Source organism: Haliotis asinina, chromosome 1 (genome assembly GCF_037392515.1).
Source record: "Haliotis asinina isolate JCU_RB_2024 chromosome 1, JCU_Hal_asi_v2, whole genome shotgun sequence".
NCBI classification, from domain to species: domain Eukaryota; kingdom Metazoa; phylum Mollusca; class Gastropoda; order Lepetellida; family Haliotidae; genus Haliotis; species Haliotis asinina.
In genome coordinates this window covers 67,395,058-67,417,774 of record NC_090280.1, presented here as the reverse complement: position 1 = coordinate 67,417,774, position 22,717 = coordinate 67,395,058, and the positions used below count along the sequence as shown (strand labels likewise).

General features: G+C 44.1%; 1 protein-coding gene and 1 pseudogene across 3 annotated transcripts in view; both read right to left on the bottom strand.

Moving 5' to 3' along the window:
* The window catches only part of LOC137296332 (adenosine deaminase domain-containing protein 1-like), a 201,088-nt gene that overhangs the window by 132,743 nt on the left and 45,628 nt on the right, over positions 1-22,717 (bottom strand). The gene's annotated exons all lie outside the window — the stretch shown is intronic.
* LOC137258556 (uncharacterized) lies at positions 619-16,364 on the bottom strand (annotated as a pseudogene).

The window sequence follows — 22,717 nt, the reverse complement described above, 5'->3', positions numbered from 1 at the left end:
AATATCATCAAAGGCCTTTTTACTCCAACTTAAGTTAAAAGAAATAAATTTATTTATCACTACATATCATCAACTTTTCTTACCTTATAGATTTGAAATAATGAAAGTTCTGCATGTCGCTTTACAGTAATCACTGGAATTACTGTAATCTGCCCTTTGACTAAAAACTCATCTTGTTTCTGTTGATGTATGTTCAACTAACGATATGTAGTTCTGCATAATGTGAAATTTTGAAATTCCTTCGGAACAATTACAAAACAGGAAAGTTTATTGAGAATGATAACTATTACAATACCATCATTATACAACATCAGAAACACGTCACTGGGTGTAATACTTGTGAAAACACTTAGTAGAGTTTAAGTCCACGATGCACTCATCTGGAGAAGAGTTCTGGCACAATTGCTGTCACATAAAAACGTTTTAGTTTTTTAACCATTTCATCCCACTTCAATTTATTAAATGCAATTCTCTGAAATGAAATACCCTTCAGTGTCCTACAAAGTCACACCATTCTCCCTGTGCAATAGCCATTTGACCTTGAACTTGGAAGTAATAGGGGTGATGTTCTTTAATTTTCAAGTTCTTATTTTCATCCAATTTGCAAAAGAAATCCACTTATGAAGCAGCCTCTTGAGGTGTAAGATCCCTAAGTGCCGAGGGACATTTGATCTCAAGTACTCCATGTGATGAACAGCACTTTTCACAGTCAGCACAAGACACCAGGCCATCAGGACTAGCACCCAAATAGGGATACTGTGGATTTACAATGAGTCCACACTGTGTAACCCTGACATTAGGATGGTCTTTAAGTCATCCTGAGAACATATAGGTGTCGAGCAGTGGGAAGTGCCCCATCTCGTATGGACTGATGATAAGTCTTTACCATAACCCAAAATATGGTGGACAAGTCTATCTGGTTCAGGTGAGTAGTATATACAATGACAGTTCTGGACCACTTTCAAGAAATGTCTCTACAAAGCCTTATTTAGTAAATAAGGCTTTGGTTGGGCCATTAGCTCTTGCTACTATTACCCCTACTACTTAACGTGTGTTGGAGGTAACACTGTGCCGTACGGTACGATCAATAATTCTTCTCTTACAAACCCCCTACCCGGCCCATCCCTCAAGTAGTATAAGATAGGTTCGTCGGCTTTCATATCCACTTTATCTATGTTGTAAGTTTTGACTGACCATATAGGATCGGTGGCTCGCTTACGGCTATCACCCTCGTGTTCCCCCGGCTGGTATAGATACCTCCCACTATAAAAAGTTGGCGGTCTACGGCATGTTTATATCGATGAAACAGTTTAACGTGAACCGCCTACGATCTCTTTGGTGTTCATAATAAAGGCTTGCTGGGCTTTTTGTATCCCCTGTTCTATGTACTTTTTTTTCTCGTCCTCGCTGATAGCAGACTTACGAGACTTGGATCGAATATCTTGTTTCATTCCGTTATATTTTTTGAGTTCAGAGAGGATTGAACGAAACTCCTCTTCTGAGATCTTACTGTCAGAGAGTGCCGTGGAAATACGCTCACTCACTGTGTTCAGCTTTGCTTCGGCCAGAACCCTGATCTCGTCGTGTTTCAATGCCTTACGATTAAGTCTGCGTGATACTAACTTAAGCGCCAATCCTGCTAACCCTGCCACCCCTGCCGTTATTTCAATACCTAGCACTATAGGTGCAGCCACGATGGTAGCCAACAATCCAACACCTGCCGCCCCTAGTCCCATGCTGGTTGCCATAAGGGTAGTGTCAGCCCCGTCCACGATATTGAAAGCTCTATGGTACTTTTTACATAGTGCTTTCCGCGTGTCACGGTCTTGTTCTAGTTGGCGTTTCACATCACATAACTGCCTCAAGCGGAACCCATCTACGGTTTCCAGCGTCTTCGCTACTTCCTCTACGACTGGGTACAGACCCATCCTATAATGTATATTTTGAAAGATATTTTAATTGGGTTTCAGTTAAAAATCTATCAATGAATTTGAAGTCTACAAGTTCTAGACTACTAGTCAGGGCAATAGGTGAGAGGCTAATAGAATTTCCTGTTGTAATAGAAACCCCACGGAGGCTTATTAAGTGGTTTATAGGACCAGTGGTATCCTGTTGTATAACAATACGACAATATTGGTCTATGTAATACCAGCGTATTGACACCCCGGGTAAAATTTGATGTACTATTGGGGGGGCTCCATCGAATAAAGCCGTAAAGAAGACTTCTATGATGAGGGTGAAAGGGGAGGATATTCTATCAAGATTACTGCTAAATGTTAATTTATTGTGTGGATAAGCACTTAACCCCTTTTTTTCGTAACCAGTAGATGGTAGGTGTATTAATGTCCTCTCCGGAATGAAATCCCCGGCCCAGATACCGTTGTTCTTAATCTTAGAGACCAACCCATTATTTAATGTGATATAAGGTGAGGTGAATGTTAAGTTGATCAGCCATTTGGGCTCTTTTAAATCTGGTAATGGCACCCGTCTGTACACGTTGTCTTTGAAGTGCAGGATGTATAATTCACCTTCCTCACCAGGCTGATCGAATCCCTCCGTATCTCCCAGGTCGTTAAGCGTAGTGTTGGGACGATGACTGGTCATTATTATACTATTACGATATAATTTCCAACTGGTTTTCTGATAATAATTCAGGGGTGAACTTCATACCCATGAAGTGTATGTTGTCAGGCAGGAAGATATTGATTAGTGATATCTTGTTTTCCACGATCACGTTGACCCCCTGCAGACTGGTGTTGGAGCCGACACCCACCCGCACGTAAACGTTGCAAACTTGATACTGGTGTCGTTTCACCCACCCGAGTTTGATCCCCTTCACGATCTCGACATCATTCCCCGATGGTTCCCCTAGGTAGACTTTGATGATCAGTGTTGAGTTTGCCGGTAGACTCTCTAGTATCTTGACCACACCTTCGAATTCAGACACCAACTGTAATTTCACGTTTTGTATGGCCGGTTTACTCGATAGCATGTGGGCTGCCATAGTGTTGACTGGGCTGACGACTACGCTACGTCTCTGAGTTGGGACGTAAGCCACGAGCAGGGTTCCATTGTTCACGATTTTGTTTAGGTGGTTGTCTTTGTTATCAGTAAACACGTAAGGGGAGACGAGTCTAATATTGAGAAACCAGTCGTCGTTATCGGGTAACAACACCCACTTGTCATCTTCGGTGAAGACGAGCATATATGGTTTGTTTTGGACGACGGTAGTGCTCTCAACATCGTCTAAGTCGAACAGTTTACCACCGAACGATGGGTATATTATCCAATTATTATCACCGGTGTTGACAAGGGCGTACTTAGTGTTGACTGTTGCTCTTGTGGTATCTATCATATCACTTAGGGTTCCACCGGAGGGGATTTCAACGCGTTTGTAAATGTTGTTTTTCAGTTGCAAGGCGTACGATTTACCATCTACTCCGGGAGCGTCGAAACCGCGCGTCTCCGAGGTCGGAGATCCCGATATTGACGCATTTTTTCACTCCGGGCCCTTGTGCGCTGGTCATTTTACATGAAGCGTTAAGCTGAGGTATCCTATATTTACAGGATTATGATTTATATCTAACACCGATATTGTCAGCTCAGGTATGTTGCCCTGGGTTAATCTCTTATACTGCCGTGGTGAAAACGACTCGGTTCTACCGTCGTTGTATTTCTCAGTTTTCACCGGCACTGCTCTCAGTATAGTGGAAGGGTGACCTCCTTGAATGTTGTATGTTGTGCTCACCTGATCGAGATGAATGTACAGCTCTCGGTACGGTACTAGGTCGGGTACCTTCGTGCCTGTGACGGTTGTTGTTGGTTTTATCTCGTCAGGAGACATACCGAGTATCCTCGCTAATGGTCGGCCGAGCCTCAAGGAGGTTCTTCCGTTGTTGATTAACACCACTGTGCCGTTTGAGTCGTTCATCTTGAGTTCGGCTCCCAGGGGTTTGAAGACCTCGTCATTTAGAGAGCACACGCTGTAGTAGCCGTCAGTTATCTGGCTGCGAGTTCCACTGACGAACAGCTTATTGTTGCTGGCGTTGATGTTAGTCCATTGCGGTAGGTAGGTGATATCGCAGAGTGCGACTTCGAGTTGACCTGACGTGTTATCGATCGCGTGCGTCAGCTGAACGGCCTCACCGCTCGTTATTCCTGGAAGTGTTATGTACATATTATAATATATGAATTATATATTATAATATGGATTTAGCACACTTGAAAATCGCGGTGAATGCAGATGGTACGGGGTTTAAAACAACCTTTATTAATATCTTTGAAAACTATGTCGTGTCCGTTAATAACGCGCAGGCGGTGGTAAACTGGAATCAAAACCCAATGCAGTTTTGGCAGAACCAACTCAACTTTGCTGTGTGGTGTGCGACGACAGGGTCGGGTGTGACACCAGACTACGGTATAGACGAACTGAGTAAGGCGGTTATTTTGTTTCATATTTATTATCAAACGAGACGAATATTGAAGGAAATAAGTGCTCCTCTTCCCCAAGATAAAGCGTGGAGTATGACGAATAACCCCTATGATAAACGCGCTTATGAACGTGTTTGTGGGGAGTTTGAGATTCCAACGAATAAAGACTTTCGCCTTCCTGGTGTGAACCATGGTCTCGGTATAGTTCTCGTGTACTTCTACAGGTCCGGAACATATTATGCCGGTTCTAAAGATGGTTCATACAACCCAAACCGTCATACATTTACAGGCCCCACAACGAATGAAAAGATCCATGTCAGCTGTATAAAGCAAACCAATCCTGATGCAGCCACAGCCTGGACTAAAATGATCTCAAAAACATCGAAAGGATTCACTCGTGCTGGTACAATACGCTTGAACGACTCGATTCGAACGTACGTGTGGGCGCTGTTGGGTGCGCAGTCTATGACGCGTTCCAACATCCTCGGTAAGGGAACTGCTTACGACGCTCAGAAACAGTTCGTTTCCAACGTTGAGGATGCTATCAATTCTCCAGTTGATCTCCCGCGGGCCATCGACCGTTACCAAAACGTGTTAGAATACGCCAGATCGAAAGTCAATTACGTGTTCGGCGTGGGGTTGTACATGGCTCCGAGTGATATGCAACTGAGAATAAAAAAAGTGGTGGGTTATAACAACAAAATAGTCATAGCCACGGCGGACCAAAAGTTGGGTATCAACCCCGATATTAACACCCCCTATATCCCACACATCCCACCACGTGAAAAGGGTATAGTGGTGCCACCTCCGGAGCCTAAAATTCAACCAACACCACACCCCCATATTCATGTGGGGGTACCCCCCTATCAGCAGCATATTGATAATAAAACAGCCCTAGTGGTTGGTGGGGTAACTTTGGGACTTATTTGGTTAAAGATTTCTTAGCCGCTACGTACACCAGACCCGCCACGGCGACGATGGCTGCCCACAGGTTTTGACTGAGCCACATGGCAGTTTTAGACAGAGCGCTCAACAACCACGAGACGATGCTACCCAGGATGCCGGGAAGGGCTTCGGCGGCTTTACCAGCCAGTTTAGCTAGGCCTTCCCCAAGTTTTTTTATCCAGTCTTTAACACCCCCACCGCCGGGGGGTGTGGGGGGAACTCCCCCACTGGCAGGCCCCACAGGGGTTCCTCCCACCAGTGACACCACCAGGGTTGATATAATGAAACCCAATGCAGTTAGAATGCTGGCGATGGTGATCCCTTGCTCCCGGAACAATATCCGAATCCTGTCTGCTAACGTGGTGTCTCGGTGGAGGACTTGATTGATGGTTTCCCGCACACGGCTGACCTGGGATCTAAGCTTTTCTTTGTAGCCGGACGCTGTCTCCAACCATGTCTGCCTTTCATCTTCCAAATTACGTATTCGTTCCTCGATGGTGGCTTTCATAGACTCGTCCTCAGTTTCACCGAGTTTTTTCTTTTCATAGGCGATGTGGTCGTCTATCTCACTCATTTTGGCCGTGCTTTTCCAGAGCTGACCACGAATGGTTTGCATCAACAGGTCCAACCCCCTCAGTTCCCGAACGGTAAATTCGAGCCCCGGGAAGGGCTCGTTCTCGTAGTCGGCCAACACCTTTTTAATATCATAAGTCATGTTTTGATCTGTGGCGTCCCTGATGCCTTCCAGACCTTGAACTAACTTCGGAGGATACTGCTTAGGTCGCGCGCCACCGTAATCTGTGAAGCCTAGTTCATCGCGGATAAAGTCATTCCCATGTTTACCAGCCAATGTTGATAAAGCAAGCGGTTCTCTAGTGCGTTTATTCATGAGATCGATCTCCGGGCGAGACTTCAAACGCAGCGTGCCATTGCTGAGGGTAAAATCGGAATAGTTCCTTCCCAACGGTTTGAGTTTGGATTTATTTTCAACTGCGTTGTAATAATCATCGACGGCGCCCTTAAGGAGCTCGTCACTTTGCGAGAATGAGGTCTCCTGGTCATCATCGAATGCCTGGGCACTATCGTCCCACATATCATCCATAGGTATGTCTTCATCCATTAGTATTAAAAATATATTTCATTTATATAACAATGTACGGTAGAAAATTAGATCCTTTCAGAAGATTGAGAGAGCCATTAGGCGCCAGAGCCGTGCGCCAGTCGGTGACCATCACCAACAATCCCAGCAAGATAGACCAGAATCAAACTCTGCTGGTTAGATTTCCAAACCTTGGTGAGAATGACCTCATTGTACCAGGCACTGTTCGACTGGCGTTCAATATCACGTTGACCTCCGACAACGACAAACGCGAGCTAGTGCGGAACGTGGGTCGAGCTATCATCAAGAAAACGACCGTCAAGATCAGCGGTAACGAGGTGCTGAGCATCGACGACAGCGACGTGTTTCACTGCTACAGGGATCTCTGGAAAAGCGAGGGAGAACGAGTCAATGATGTGTACCAGGGTATCAGCAAATCAACCCGGTCGCGTATAGGGTATGCCTTCACGCCAGACCAGCTAGACAAGCTATCGGACGGTGAAAAGGCCATCGCTCGAGCATACGGGAATCGATTCTGCGTGCCACTAGACTTCGAGTTGCTCACGGGACACGCGCCGTTTTACCAGGCCGCGCTGGGTGATAGGCTCGAATACGAGCTCACGTTTAACGACTATAGCAAAGTAGTGCGTACGCCGAACGGTGATGAGGCCAGTTATGCCATAGACAACATCTCTCTGGAGTTCGACATGGTCACTAGCCCGGAGCTGGCCAGGCAGGTTCGAAGCCAGTACTCTGGGAAGATGGCTATCCTGTACGATCGCGTACTGAGGCATAGATCAGTTGTGCGAGATAAGAGCGACACTGTGTGGAATATCAACCTGAACGTGCCGGCGCGATCGATGAAAGGTATCCTGGTCGTCCCCGTGGAGTATTACGATCCATTCCGGAGGGACAGCGAGAAGTTTTTCAACCCCGAGATTGAAAAGGTGGAAGTTACCATCGAGGGCGTGCCCAACCAGCTGTTCAGTCATGGTATGAGACCACACCAGCAGTGGGATGAGATAAAAAAGCTACCAGTGGGGGATTATATAACAAAGGACCTGGACCTCGGCTCCGTGCAGATCGGTGAATACCTGACCACCAAGTACGCCTTATGGTTGGACATGCGATCCACGGATGATGATAAACTGCACGGTAGCGGGCGCCGTATAGATAACGGCAGCGAAGGGATAACCATCCAGATTACTAAGAAGGCTCAACCCGCTGGTAAGTTGAAATTATATCTGTACGTTATTATGGACGCGCAACTTAATATAGACAATGGGAGATTCGTGCAAGCCATCTACTGATGGGGGGTACCCCCCCACACCCCCCAACAATAAACAGTCCCCCCACACACCCCAGGGGTACCCACAACTACCCACTGACCCACACTGCGCCATAGTGTGCGGGCAGACTGGCTGTGGGAAGACCGTTTTCGTGTTGGATATGTTGGAGGGTTACTACAAGGATGTGTTCGATAACATCGTTATCATGTGCCCTACTCTGAGCATGAATAAAACGTACGCGCGACCTTGGGTGATGACGGACCCGGACGTACACAAAATCGACCCTGGAACACGCCTGCAGGACTGGTTGAAAGCTCTTCACGAGAAATTTAAAGGGGAACCGACGCTGTTCATACTGGACGACTGCAGCGCTAATCGCGAGATAACAAAAAAGAGAGACATGCTATCGTACCTGGCCTTCTCCGGCCGGCATGCAAATCACAGCGTCTGGGTGCTAACGCAGAAGTTCAACTCGGTGTTGAAAGACCTCAGGGAGCAGACGCGATGGGTGGCCTTATTTCACTGCAAGGACAGGGATTCGTTCGAGGAGTGTTTGAGAGAGAACGATGTGATGAGTAAATTAGAACGGGAACGGGTGAAGAAACAGCTCGCTGAAACTAAACACGCTAAGCTCGTGCTCAAGACCGACCAACCAGTAGCATATATAGTATGCTAAAGCTAAGCAAAGCTAAGCAAAGCTAAGCAAAGCTAAGCAAAGCTAAGCAAAGCTAAGCAAAGCTAAGCTAAAGCTAAGTATATAGCTATGATATTTGAAGTATTTGTCGTGTGCAACTTAACCTTCATTTCTCTGTGTTTTGTCTGCATCGGGTATTATATAGTTAAAACTAAATCTTACTTGTTATATTATAAGATGGAGTGTGAGGAATTGCTCGAACAGTTGGGGGTCTCCCCAACGCCGCCGGCAGGCCCCACTGTGGGGGATTCCCCCAAGCGAGAGAAACTGGTGGTGTTGGCTGTTGGCGGCAAAGCCAAACATTACTTTGGAGACTACACTCCGGATAAAATTCACAAAATGTCAGCCGAAGAAATCGATAAGCTGTACGCTAGATACGAGTCCCGGCTCGGAGCAGAAATGACAAAGACAATAGGATCGGCTATGACCCAGATATACACCGGTATTGTATCACACTTCCTTCCCATTCCACCAGAGCGCCGACTTTACCTGTGGGAGGACCTCGAGAAAGACCCTTTTATCGAACACGCCGTGAGCTCTATCAGCTGCGGGCTGTACCACAAATATGGTATGTTGTTGGCTCCAGTGACGGCGGCGATTATCACGGCAAAACATTGTCAATTTGAGAGAAAGAATAATAATAATAGTATAGATGGATGCTGCACAGGAACCAGTGGAGGTACCCCCAACAGTGGAGGAGACCCCTTCACAAACAGTAACCAGGCAGAAGAATCCTAAGAGAGTAGCTGCCGGTAAAAAACGGTGGTGTAACCAACATAAAGTGACCAACCCCCGACTGTTGTTGGCTGTAGGCGTAACTGCTGCCGTGGTTATAACATGGTTATACGTGGGGGTACCCTCCCACAGTGAGCCACCACCCAACAGTGAGCCCCCCACCCCCACTATTGACCCGCATATCATGTTATAATTTAAAATATTTTTATATATACATAATGTCTGAGGGGAAAACGTTCGTCAACGACGCATACCACGCCACAGTGGTAGCCAGTCTAGCAGTAGGGTACGCTCGGTTGACTAAAATGGTGCTTAAACAACCAACTATCAAGCTAGATTTCAACCTGCAGGATATGGGTATGCTCATAATGAACCTTGGTATGGCGATGGCCACAAAAGACATCCTAGTAAAACAAGGAATAATACCTGATAATATAATGAAATAAATATAGGGATGGCCACGATAGCTATGATGGTCGGTGGGGCGTTAGTGAATGCCCTGGCATTTTCCGGGAGTAATTTCCTCTTCTCGAAACTACGAGATGATCACGCGGCTGAAATACAGGAAGAAAGGAAGCGGCACGATCTCGCTACTGAGAAATTACAAAGAGCACAGGCTGAGTACGCTAAAAAACGTCTCCAGAGGATCGATTTTATTAACGAACAACTCACGCGTGAAAACCATGCCGTTCAAACATTCAACGATGTCGATGAAGCAATGAAAGAATACTACCTACTAACTGGTAAACAATTGGAACCGCTCAATAAACCCACACTCGCTCAGTACTACACACCATCCAAGGGACAAATGAATCGTGAACTGGGCTTCATAGTGTTGGGTATAGCAGCTACTGCGTTGGTTGCAAAGCAATTAAATTAAAATACCTATATAAGTAAACATGAGACCCGCTCCATACCGATGCGAATACATACTTATGGGGAAGACCGAGGCCTGTGGTAGGAAATGCAGGAATCAGGGGTTCTGTTGTTTCCATATGGGAAGTCCTAACTACACGTGTTCTGTGTGTGGTATCGGGGTTAAAGGACACTACTGTCTATGTAAAGCTCACGGAGCGAACGTAGTCAGGCATCAACTCATCTACGAGAATAAAAAAGGCTACATAAAAGAACGTAGGCGACTGCTCAAGATAGACTCCAGTGCGTGAAAGGGTTATCTCCCTTTACTGTGAAGCAACTAGACATTGGTTCTCTTAGGTGTAAACACTATGTCTACTGTACGCGAGCTGAAGAGGGTCGCAAAACAGAGAGGTGTGATCGGGTATTCTCGAATGCGGAAGTCAGCATTGTTGAGATTACTAGGTTTAGAAGCCCCTCCTTCAGTAAAACAATTAAAAGCTCAAGCAAAACAGCTTGGATACACGGGTTATTCAAACCTGGGGAGAGCCGGGTTAACCGCATTGTTATCACATGCCCCCGTACCCACTGTAAAACAACTGAAAGCCGAGGCACACGATTTGGGTTTAGGCGGGTATTCCCGTATGAGAAAACCACAGCTTGTAGAATTATTACGACAGAATAGAGCTATTGACCTACAGTTCGTGTGCACTGAGCGCGCTGTAGGCAACTATTTGAGAGGTTGGCGCATGCACGTTGATAGAAATATAGACATTATAGATATCAAGCCTCTGATAGCTGATAAGGTCAACCAGGAACTAAATAACTTAGGAAGTATCAAGTTTCAGATCACAGTGAAAATGTCGCTCGATAAGCAGGTTGGGAGTACCACTGAGTATGTTCAGCCTTACTTCCGAGGTCAACAAGAGGTCGTCACACATACAGAGACCATTGACGCATCAATCGATACCAGTTTTCAGCAGATACGAGAATACCTAGAACGCTACACACACTTGGGGTCCGGGTGGGTTGTAGATAAAATCGATAATGTCTATCTAGACATAGCTAACTACGTGCCGTTCAGAGGCGGGTCATACCTAGCCTTGCCTCCCTACTATAGGAATAAACATGCCATAGTAAACGTTAAGAATATAGAGGAAACGATTGCCTGAGGTTAGCTATCAGGTCAGCCTTATTTCCAGCTGGCACTCATTCAGATAGGCTTTCTAGCTATCCCCAAGACGATGGGCTCAACTGGGATGGTATAGATGAACCCACCCCCATATCCCAGATCACTAAAGTAGAAAAACAGAATAATCTGGCTATAAATGTCTTTGGGCACGAAGGTAACACAACAATAGTACACAGGGTCAGCCCGGTGAAGGATCGCCAAGTTATCAATATATTCATGATCCAACGAGGTGAAAAGTATCACTACACATGGATAAAACATCTCAGCTGGTTGTTGCATGACCAGTCGAAACACGATGGGGAAAAACACTTTTGTGTACGATGCCTACACGGTTTCAGTCGAGCTGATTTATTAGAATCCCACCGGGATGATTGTCAAGGTGTGGGGCAGACGGCCATACGAGTCGACATGCCTAAGGAAGGTGACAATATCCTAAAATTCAGTAACCACAAGAATCAAATGTCTGTGCCTTATATTATATACGCCGACTTCGAAGCCTTGGTTGTGGGTGGGGATTCCCCCAGTGGTGCCGCCGGTACCTTTACCCACAAGACACAAGAGCATAAAGCCTGTGGGTTTGGATACATTGTCGTCCGTTGTGACGGGGAAACGAAAGCTCCGGTAGTATATAGGGGGCCTGACGCGGCTGAAAGGTTTCTAAAGTGTTTGCAGGAGGAAGAAAAAATTATTAGGAATGCATTGTATAAAATCGCTCCCATGCGTCTGACCCGAGTCGACAGGCTAGCCCACGCTAGTAGCACTAACTGTCACGTGTGTGAATCACCACTTAACGGTGATTCGGTGAGAGATCACTGTCACATAACTGGTAAGTATAGAGGTGCCGCTCACAACGCGTGCAACCTCAAGCTTAAAATCAACCCTAAGACAATAAACATCCCCGTTGTCTTTCACAACTTGAGAGGGTACGACTCACACTTGATCATGCAGGCCATCGCGAAAATCGATGGTAATATAACGTGCATCCCCAACAACATGGAGAGATACATCTCCTTCAGCTTAAACGGACTTAGGTTCATTGACTCGTTTCAGTTCCTCCTGTCGTCACTCGACAGTCTGGTCAAGGCCAACAATACCTTCCCTATCACCGATCGATACACAGACGCCGAGACTAGACCCCTGCTTATGAGGAAGGGTGTGTACCCCTATGAGTACATGGATAGTTGGGCCAAGTTCACCGAGACCAGACTACCCCCTATTGACTGCTTTTATAGCAAGCTGAATGAGGCGTCCGTCTCACGAGATGATTACTCGCACGCGACTAACGTATGGAATAAACTGGGTTGTAAGAACCTGGGTGATTATCACGACCTGTACTTGAGGACAGATGTACTGCTGTTAGCCGACGTGTTTGAAACGTTTAGGCGGACTTGTTTCAAGCAGTATAAACTCGACCCTGCATGGTATTACACCAGCCCAGGTCTGTCGTGGGACGCCTTGCTTAAAAAAACCGGAGTTAATTTGGAATTGCTCACAGATTACGACATGCACCTATTCATTGAGAAAGGCTTGCGAGGTGGGATTTCCATGGCATCCAAACGATACGCGAAAGCAAATAATCAATACGTGAAAGGTTACGATCCTAACAAGCCAACCAATCACATTCTCTACCTCGACGCAAACAACCTGTACGGCTCGGCCATGAGCCAGTATCTACCTACAGGGGGATTCGAATGGGTACCCTACGTTGATGTTATGGGGGTTGCACCAGATTCGAACAAAGGCTATATCCTCGAGGTTGACTTAGAGTATACCAAGGAATTACACACATCGCACAACAGCTACCCCCTGGCTCCCGAACATATGAGGGTTAACCCAGACTGGATGTCCGAGTACCAACATAAATTGTCAGGTGGGCGTGTGACAGACGTTGAAAAACTCGTGCCTAACTTAATGAATAAGACCAAGTACATCGTTCACTATTGCAACCTACAGCTGTACCTGTCGTTGGGTATGAGGCTGACCAAAATACACAGGGTGCTCATGTTCGACCAGAGCCCATGGATGGAGCCCTACATCAGAATGAACACAGACCTACGAAAAAAAGCCACCAGTGATTTTGAGAAAAATCTCTACAAGCTCATGAACAACTCGGTGTTTGGTAAGACTATGGAGAACCTGAGGAAACGCGTGACAGTGAAGCTGGTTCGGTCTAGTGAGGAAGACAAGCTCAGGAGATTGATAGCCAGTCCGGCATTCAACCGTAGTAAGATATTCACAGACAACCTGGTTGCCCTACACATGAAGAAAAGCCACATAAAATTCAACCGGCCTGTTTACGTGGGGATGAGCATCCTCGATTTATCCAAACACCTGATGTACGACTTTTACTACGAGCTCAAGAAACAGTACGGTGACAGGTGTGAAGTGCTGTACACTGACACGGATTCCCTGCTGATGGAGATTCGAACCGAGGACGTGTACGAGGACATGAAAAAACACCTCGATTTATACGACACCAGCGACTACCCTAAGACCCATGCCATACACAGTACGGTAAATAAAAAGGTCCTAGGTAAGATGAAGGACGAGTGTGCTGGCACGCCCATAGCCGAGTACATAGGTTTGAGACCTAAGATGTACTCCATACTGAAAGCCGACAATAGTGAGATCCGGAAGGCTAAGGGGGTTAAGAAGTATGTGGTGAAACAACACATCAAACACGCCAGATTCAAGGAAGCCCTGTTCAAGACCCGTACCTTTAGGCATAAAATGAACACACTTAGAAGTGATGGGCATAAGATATACGGACTGACTATAAACAAGACGTCCCTGTCGCCTATGGACACGAAACGTTGGATAGCTATTGATGGGATAAACACATACGCGTATGGACATGAAAAAATTTGAGGCTATTTACTACAGCCCGCGTGGGTACTGGAAAGGAGCTAGCGCAGTAGATAAGCTAGCTAAAATAGCGCGAGTACCCCCGGAGGAAGCCAAAGCGTGGCTTGAAAAACAAGCCCTGTGGCAGATCTATTTGCCGGCACCACGCTACGTGCCTAGAAGGAGGTTCGGTATTAACATACCTAATAGCGTTCACCAGGCAGACCTACTGTTCCTACCCCACGACAAGAGGTACAAGTATGCCTTAAGCGTAGTGGACGTAGCCAGTCGTTACAAGGAAGCCGAACCCTTGACCACGAAAGATTCGGCCCAGGTAGCCAGAGGATTCAAACGCATATACAAACGCAGTCCGCTGACGTGGCCAACAGAGCTGCAAGTTGACACCGGACGGGAGTTCATGGGTGCCGTGTCACAACTGCTAGCCAAACACGATACAAAGGTCAGGCGTGGCACGGCCGGAGCCCATTGCAGCCAAGCCATAGTTGAGAGATTTAATAGGACTTTGGCTGAGCGCTTGTTCGGCTATCAGTATGCTAGGGAGATAGCCACCCCTGGAAAACGATCGACTGAATGGGTCACGAGGTTACCCAAGGTGGTGTCGGCAATCAACCATGAAGTCACCCGTCTCACCGGTAAGAAACCGGCAGACGCTATCAAACTAAAATCAATAGTTGCAGAGTCGGCCGCTCCATTGCGTGGGAAGGAGAAACAGATACCAGATAGGGCCCTAGTGAGGTATCTATACCAGCCGGGGGAACACGAGGGTGATAGCCGTAAGCGAGCCACCGATCCTATATGGTCAGTCAAAACTTACAACATAGATAAAGTGGATATGAAAGCCGACGAACCTAACTTGTACTACTTGAGGGATGGGCCGGGTAGAGGGTTTGTAAGAGAAGAATTATTGATCGTACCGTACGGCACAGTGTTACCTCCAACACACGTTAAGTAGTAGGGGTAATAGTAGCAAGAGCTAATGGCCCAACCAAAGCCTTATTTACAAAATAAGGCTTTGTAGAGACATTTCTTGAAAGTGGTCCAGAACTGTCATTGTATATACTACTAGTTGTGTATCTCCGTAGACAAATGCTGCCAAAATCAGAACTTGTTATCCTGTCTTTCCCTGCCTCCTCCCAATTCACCTGCTTCTGTTGTCCCCTAGTAATGCTCTCAATAATTGTTGACTCTTCTTCAGTAACTTTGATACTTTCAGCATAATTTTCAAAGACATTCTGACAACTCTGAGATGCAAGATCAACATTATCACAAAAGTAAAAGTCCACTGGTGGTGCATGTAACTGCTGACATCCTACATCAGCCATCTGCTCTTCATCACTGACAACACCTGTTGTGACTACAAATCCACACCTCTTTTTGTTTTCATTACTTGTCAGTTTTTTCCTAAATTGGTCCTCATCTATGCTTGTTTTGGGCATACCTGTATTGGGACACATATCACAGGGTTTGTCAGCATTTGAAGACGTTACTGTGCAGTTAGTTTCCTCTCTTTTCCTCTTTAAAACACTCCTCCTCCCACTTGACATTAGATGTAGGTCATCGGCGGTCAAAGGAGCAAGCTTTCGATCGCGAGGGATCATCCATTTACATTTGGTGGAGGTACATGAGAGTTGTCCTGCTTCCTACATCTGTAATATATCCACCAAGGCATAGTGCAGAGCAGAGACATGGTTGCAGGCTTCTCCAGTTCTGTGAAAGAATACGAATAATTAACCTTGTGCATTCAATGTTTCAGTGACATGCATTACCCACCTTACTGAATACCAAGATGATAAAGATTTAAACCAAGATGTAACAACAACAACAAAAATAACCCAACAATTTCACTACTATCAGGGAACTCTTAAGTGATTGTAGTTTTTCGTAAATTCTCTGAATACATACCCAGCTGCACAGGTACAGTAAGCAGAGTTGACATGGCCTGTTACTTTGGACAGGCAGTGCCCAGACGTGATGATCAGGATTGCTCTTCTTATCTGTTGTTGGCAGAGATGGTATAACTAAACATCTGACAAACAGACGGTCACAGTCTTCAGAGGTACCATGCACAGCTATGCAATGGACATGTCGGTCTTCATAAAATATCAATACCTTGAGCTGATGAATAGCTTTCATAGGTTTACTGTCCACAGTTCCATGGGTGCTCAATGCCAGGTAATTGTATACATCCCTCTCTGTGAATAATGGTAGTAATTCTAGGTCATCGCTTCATCCAGTAATTAACGAAAAGTTATCTGGCATCTGATGGCCACCCGAAGTACAAAGCTTTGATGTTATTGTCAAAGATATACCGAGGGTACGAACAGTGTTACACTGTCCAGCTACAGAATTATTTTTCTGTAAATTCAGTGCATGTGCACCTTTTGCATGTGCTATGAGTTGATCTTTAACTCATGTTACCTTCTGGTTTCTGTCTCTTAAGTACGTTCGAAGTTTTTTCATGTTCACTGAATCAAATTGAACATCATTCTCAACAAAACTAACGTCACCTTTCTCCGCCATTTTGATGAAACTACTCACCGGAAGAAGTCAACGTGTAAGGGAGATAATCCTAAAATATTCTATAAAGGGAGATAACAACACTTTTGGGAAAGTCGAATACAGTGTGAATATTGATGCAAACTTCAAAGAGCAAGACATTTCTCCAGTGTGTTCTGAGGAGTCAAAGAAAAAGGTCTTCTTTTAAGAGTTTCTAGCACAGTGAATGTTAACAACTAGTTGATCCTGTGAAGGGTGGGGGACATGTCTGAAACAGCCAGCAAACCAGCTGGTGTAAGTAGTGATCTGCCTGCTGACAGGGTAAAGGATCCTTAAACCTGAACATCTTCACAATCATCGTGTTTCACAGAAATCTTTAGATATTTTGTAATAATCTCTGTCGATGATAGAACGTACAAGTGAAGGGCAACTATGGGTCTTATAAAGGTTGACTATGTTGAATTTTGCTTCAATATCCATGTTACTTACAAGTCTGTTGAAGGTATGAACCTGTCAATCGTGAGCAAAACTTCAACCAATCAACTTCAACCATGCTTTATCCCAGTTACAAGATTCAGCATAATGATTAAGGACATGCAGAGAAACTTCAATTCACCATACATTACAAAATAGAATAAACAAATTGCAAAATGTAATTCTGGGAAGATATATAACAACTCAACTCATTAAGGAAGAAATCACACCTAGCACTATATTTTCCTGATGAAATACTAGCATAAAGCTAGTGTAAATACTTCCGCTGATTGCAACAATAGTTCATTCTTTAAAACTATGTATCCTTTCCGTTTTCCTAACATTGACCCTGGAGGAAAACCAAGTTCTATGGATCGTCAGTTGTGTGCTTTGAGGGATTAGGTATTAAACATTTACCCTACATACATAAATCCCTCTATTATACTACTTCTATTTCTAACTACAACAACCTGTACTAGTTTCTAAGTGCTGCACTGTGGGACGGGGTCAGTTGTTTTATTACAAAACAAGAGCTGGTCCATTTTAAAGACATATGGCTTTATCTCAAAACAACCAGGACGCTGCTTCATCACAAAACAAGAACTGGTCCATTTTGGAATAATTACTGCTTTATCTCAAAGTAAACGGGATGCTGTTTCATCACAAAACAAGAACTGGTCTGTCTCAGAACAAGCACCGCTTTACCTCAAAGCAAGTGGGGTGCTGTTTCACCACAAAACAAGAACTGGTCCGTTTCCGAACAAATACAGCTTTATCTCAAAGCAACCAGGATGCTGTTTCATCACAAAACAAGAACGGGTCCATTTTAAAACTAGTACTGTTTTACCTCAAAACAAGTGGGATGATAACACCCAAAAATAAGAGCTGGTCCATGTCGGAACATGTGCTGCTTCATCTAAAAGCAAGCGGGATACTCTTTCATCACAAAGCAAGAGCTGGTCCAAACTTCCCAAAGCACATGGCCAGTTTGCAATGACAAACAACACAGCAATCTTAGTACTTCATTCTTTTCCATACACAAGAGAAAGAAAATCTGTTCTGCACTTCCTTCCTAACCATACACTAATATTATTACCATAACTAACCATACTACTGGTAAACACGACCTGACAAATGACCCCAATTTGCATCCTTGGGAACGCCCCACAGAACGATCCACTTGAAACAAGAGGGAGACAGGTTGTCTGATAAATATCGAGAAGTTCATTTTCCCCGTGCATTTCACGCATGAATTGTTATAGCACACTTGATTTGGGAACAGGTACAATCCCAATGAATTGAATCAACCCAATATACTGAGCAAATATGTTTAGGACGACCGATCCATTACACGAAGCAAATGACATTTTCCTGGGTTTTTTTAACAAAACTGTTGAATATCTAAAATGCTTGTCAATGCCCCAATCATCTATTTGTCTTCGTCTTAACTAAAGGTTAGCGTGGAATATCAGTATCTTATGCCTGAAATTGCAGTCTTATCATTCGAAGGAATATGCGGTGTTGTTTTAATGGGTAAAGATGACTTTTCGTCTGCTAAATATTAAATAGATAATCATTAGTTCTGCGTGGTATGGAGGGAGACGTAGCACATCATGACCATGTTGCTTCAACATCGTGTCTTCTCTGTAGACAGGGCCCGATTTGTTGGATTTTGCAAGAAACAATAGTTCGACTTTAAGCATTTTCTCATCAAATAAGATATTGTGCCTTTGTTGCCACGCTTTTATGTCATCTTTTCTGTTGGCGGTTGACAGAGTGCAGTGGAAGGTTTGGGATCAACTTTTCCTGGAGCCATTTGGAAAAATTATCAAATTTCATCTCATCATGATAGTCTGCTGATTTGAGTTTGGAATCAAAAACAAGCAAAGCATTTGGAACAAAACCGTTTTCACCCCCTGCATGAACCACAATAAGCCGAGGTCCTGTGCCAGACAGAGGTTGAACCCCATTTATTACTTCACCCTCAAGTTGCCAACACTTTGGGACAATGTGGTGTACATGCAACCATGTTTCATCGATAAAGATGAGTGTTCGATTTTCTTCTCTGTATTTCTTTATTGCACGCAAGTATTGCAAACGCTTGGAAACAATGTCTTTACGTTCCATTAAAAGTTTACGGTTTGACTGCGTTTTTCGCCACCTAAACCCCCATGTCTTTGAGATTTTTTCGAAAACTTTCCTTAGAACCCTTGTAGTTCAACAGAGTGGGTAGTTGTTTTTTTACGCCATATAAACTTTGTACAAATTGACGGACTGCACACCGGTCGAAATCATCAAGTTTGTAACTGCAAGTTTTGGGTTTGCGCAACTTGGTGGGACTGATAAATGTAGGTCCACTCGCACTCCTACCACCTTCTGCCTTAATGCGCTTTAAAGTTGCCGTTGAGAGTCCAGTAGCAAGGCTATTTTGTAAAAGAGAATCTGCTTTAGTTGCACAATTTTTGTCCATATACACGATAACATTGTATGCTATCTCCCTTGCCTGAGAATGAACTATAGTCTGGTTCATAATTATTGAGAATTTTTCTTCTTACTTTGAGCTATCCTAACACCTCAACTGATTCACTGATACTTAAAACTAAGTAATGGTATAAGGGAGGTAACTCATCTTGGCCTACTGAGTATAGTACAATTAGAGTTACCTCCCCTGAATTTGTAGCAGACGTCATTTTCCTCAGCACTGTCAACAATGTCTGCTGAAGATAAAAGAAGGTTGATTTTTGAGTTGTGTAATCAAGGAATTGATGATGTAAATACATTGGCAAAGAGAACAGGAACTCCTCTTTCTACTGTGTATAGGATTAGGAAGAATTTTAAAGAGGGAAAGGATTTGGGGCACCAGAAAGGAGCAGGGAGACCCAGAAAATTGGACTTCTCAGATCGCGTCCGGCTGGGAATTTTAGCGTCTAAAAAGCAAAGGGCAAGCATCTCCAACATCAGGTATGAAATGATAGAAAGGGGATCAACAGTTGTATCAAAATCTACAGTTAGAAGAAATTTGATTGATCTTGGATGGGAGAAAAAGACTGGAATTCCTTCTCCTCTCATGAAACAAGAACATAAAGACAGGCGTGTTGAGTGGTGTTTGGCACATGAAAACTTTGACTGGGAAAATGTGATTTTTACTGATGAAAGCTCAATATGGGTATATCCCAATAATGTGAAAATATGGACAAAGTCTGCGTCAGCACCGTTGTATCGACGACCTAAATACAGCCCAAAGTTTCATGTATGGGGAGGGATATCCTTATTAGGAACGACCCCGCTGTGTGTGTTTGAGGGAAATCTGACAAGTCAACGCTACACTAACATATTAGATAATTTTCTCCTTCCAAGTGCACATGTGTTTTATGGAAATGACTGGATTTTGCAGCAAGATAATGATCCTAAACACACCGCAAAACATGCCAAGCAGTGGTTTCAGGAGAAAAATGTGACTGCATTACCATTTCCTGCATATAGTCCTGACTTAAATCCCATTGAGAACATTTGGGGGATGATGAAGGAATGTGTGAATCAAAAGGGGTTGACAAAAATTGAAGACATGAAGAGAGAAGTGGTCCGATACTGGGACAGCATAACTCACGAGACACTAACCTCTCTGATAGGAAGTATGCCTACCCGTCTTAGACTGTGCCGGGAAGCTCAAGGAGACTTGATAAAATATCAAATTGTTACCTACACAACATGAAAAGGTCAGTTCACTTTCACAATACATTCAATTTTATCTGATTTGTTCTCGTTTAATAATATGAAATGCTTTAGCTATTCTCAATAATTTTGAACCATACTGTATTTGCCTATGTTCTCCTAACTTGGACATTTTTTACTACAACTGAAATCTGTTTAACAGTATTGAGACAGGTGTAAAACAGTAGCAACACTGGTGTTACACAGTAGCGGTGTTGATTTCATGTCACGGTTAGCATGTATTGCACATGCATAATTGTCAAGCTACCTGTAGCAGCCAAGTGTACTCGCCCAATTCGTGGTACCGCCTCTCTTGTCACAAATGCGTTTTAATGAGTGCGCAGGATCATCTAATATGTGTCTAGCAGTAAGCAATGAAATGGACTACACAGAGCCTGATCGGCTAGAGGGTATCTGGGTTACGCGTTTCGTGTGGCATGTACTCATCAGATGGAGATACAGTGGGAGTGCATGCGTTTATGTAGAGGAGAATCTCCGTGGTAGTGTTACTGGTGACATCACAAGGAAGTTCTCTTACTGTGACATCATAACTGCACAGTATGCCAGCAGGGAATTCTCTGTGGGTGTGTGGTGGCATTGTTTTGCCATGTTTATGGACTAATAGCGTAGTAATCCGCATTAATCATTCAGATGATTTGTGATGTTTTGATTCCAGTTCTGGATTGTTATGAGAACTGTTGCGATTCTGCAACATTGTTGTTGGATTGGGTTATCTAACATGTGTATTTATACGCAACACATTGTATGAAAAAAGAGTGAGTAAAACTCAGAGCTTGTGTTTTAACTGGAACGGGGAAGGCTCTTCGGAGGGGAGAGTCAGGGTCCAGAGTTATTGGATTGTTAACCATGGAAAAATAACAATACCAAAGATAAAGATACTCTATATAATATATAGATATTAGGTGAATAACACAATACAAAGACGTTGCTTAAGTTGACTTTTTGGCGCAAAGATGATGGTCATGAAGATTTTTTGAGACTGCCAATTCCATTATTGCAAGAAGCATGGAAGTTCTAAGAATGACCTCATGTGTGGCACCAGGGTGTACTTGTTGGTACTCCTGGAGGATAGCGTAAAGTTGTGCTGTTTTGGAGGCTATGTATACAGGGTCCCCAGGGCGGATATGGATTGGTACATCTTCCCGATCTTCTGGATAACAGCCCAAGGTTCAGTGATAAATTCATTTTCGTCGTTAGTGTGCGACCAATTGCTGAGCGGTGGGACTGGGGTGAAGATGTTTCAGGATCCGATTAACAGAATAATATGCTGATATCACCCACAAGTGCAACAAACCAGTGACACTTCACTTCAACTCTGAACATCACAGCAAAAATGATCTAAAATTTGACATAATCACACAACTCAGAGAAGATCCAGTCTCTGAACAAACCACCCAAAATAGAAGATCTCTGGAATTACGGTGGACTTTCTAGCTCCATACATTCCAAATGCAAGGACTCAACGACAGGACTGTAGGGTGAAATATCCCTTTAGCCTTTTGTAACCACATACTAATATTATTACGATAACTAATACTATCCCACCCTGAATAATAATTCATACCAAAATTCATTATTAATTGTAACCAGTACAAGCAAAATATTAGCATTCAGATATTAGAAAAATATAAATATAGAATATTAGTTTCATCATGTACCAGTAATAGCCTAGAGAAAGACACCAGTCGAAAGTAGTAAACCTCATCTCACAGACATACTACTGAAAAAGGTATAAGTTATGACCACACAATTTCACAGATGTTCTACAGTCTGTTTGATTTCATTTGAGACCGATGAATTGCTCACTAACACAAAATCTAATAATTGCAACAAAACCAAATTTTGCACAACCGCATGAAATCGACAGACCAACTCTGATGATGTGTCTCATAATTTGGGACATCCGAATA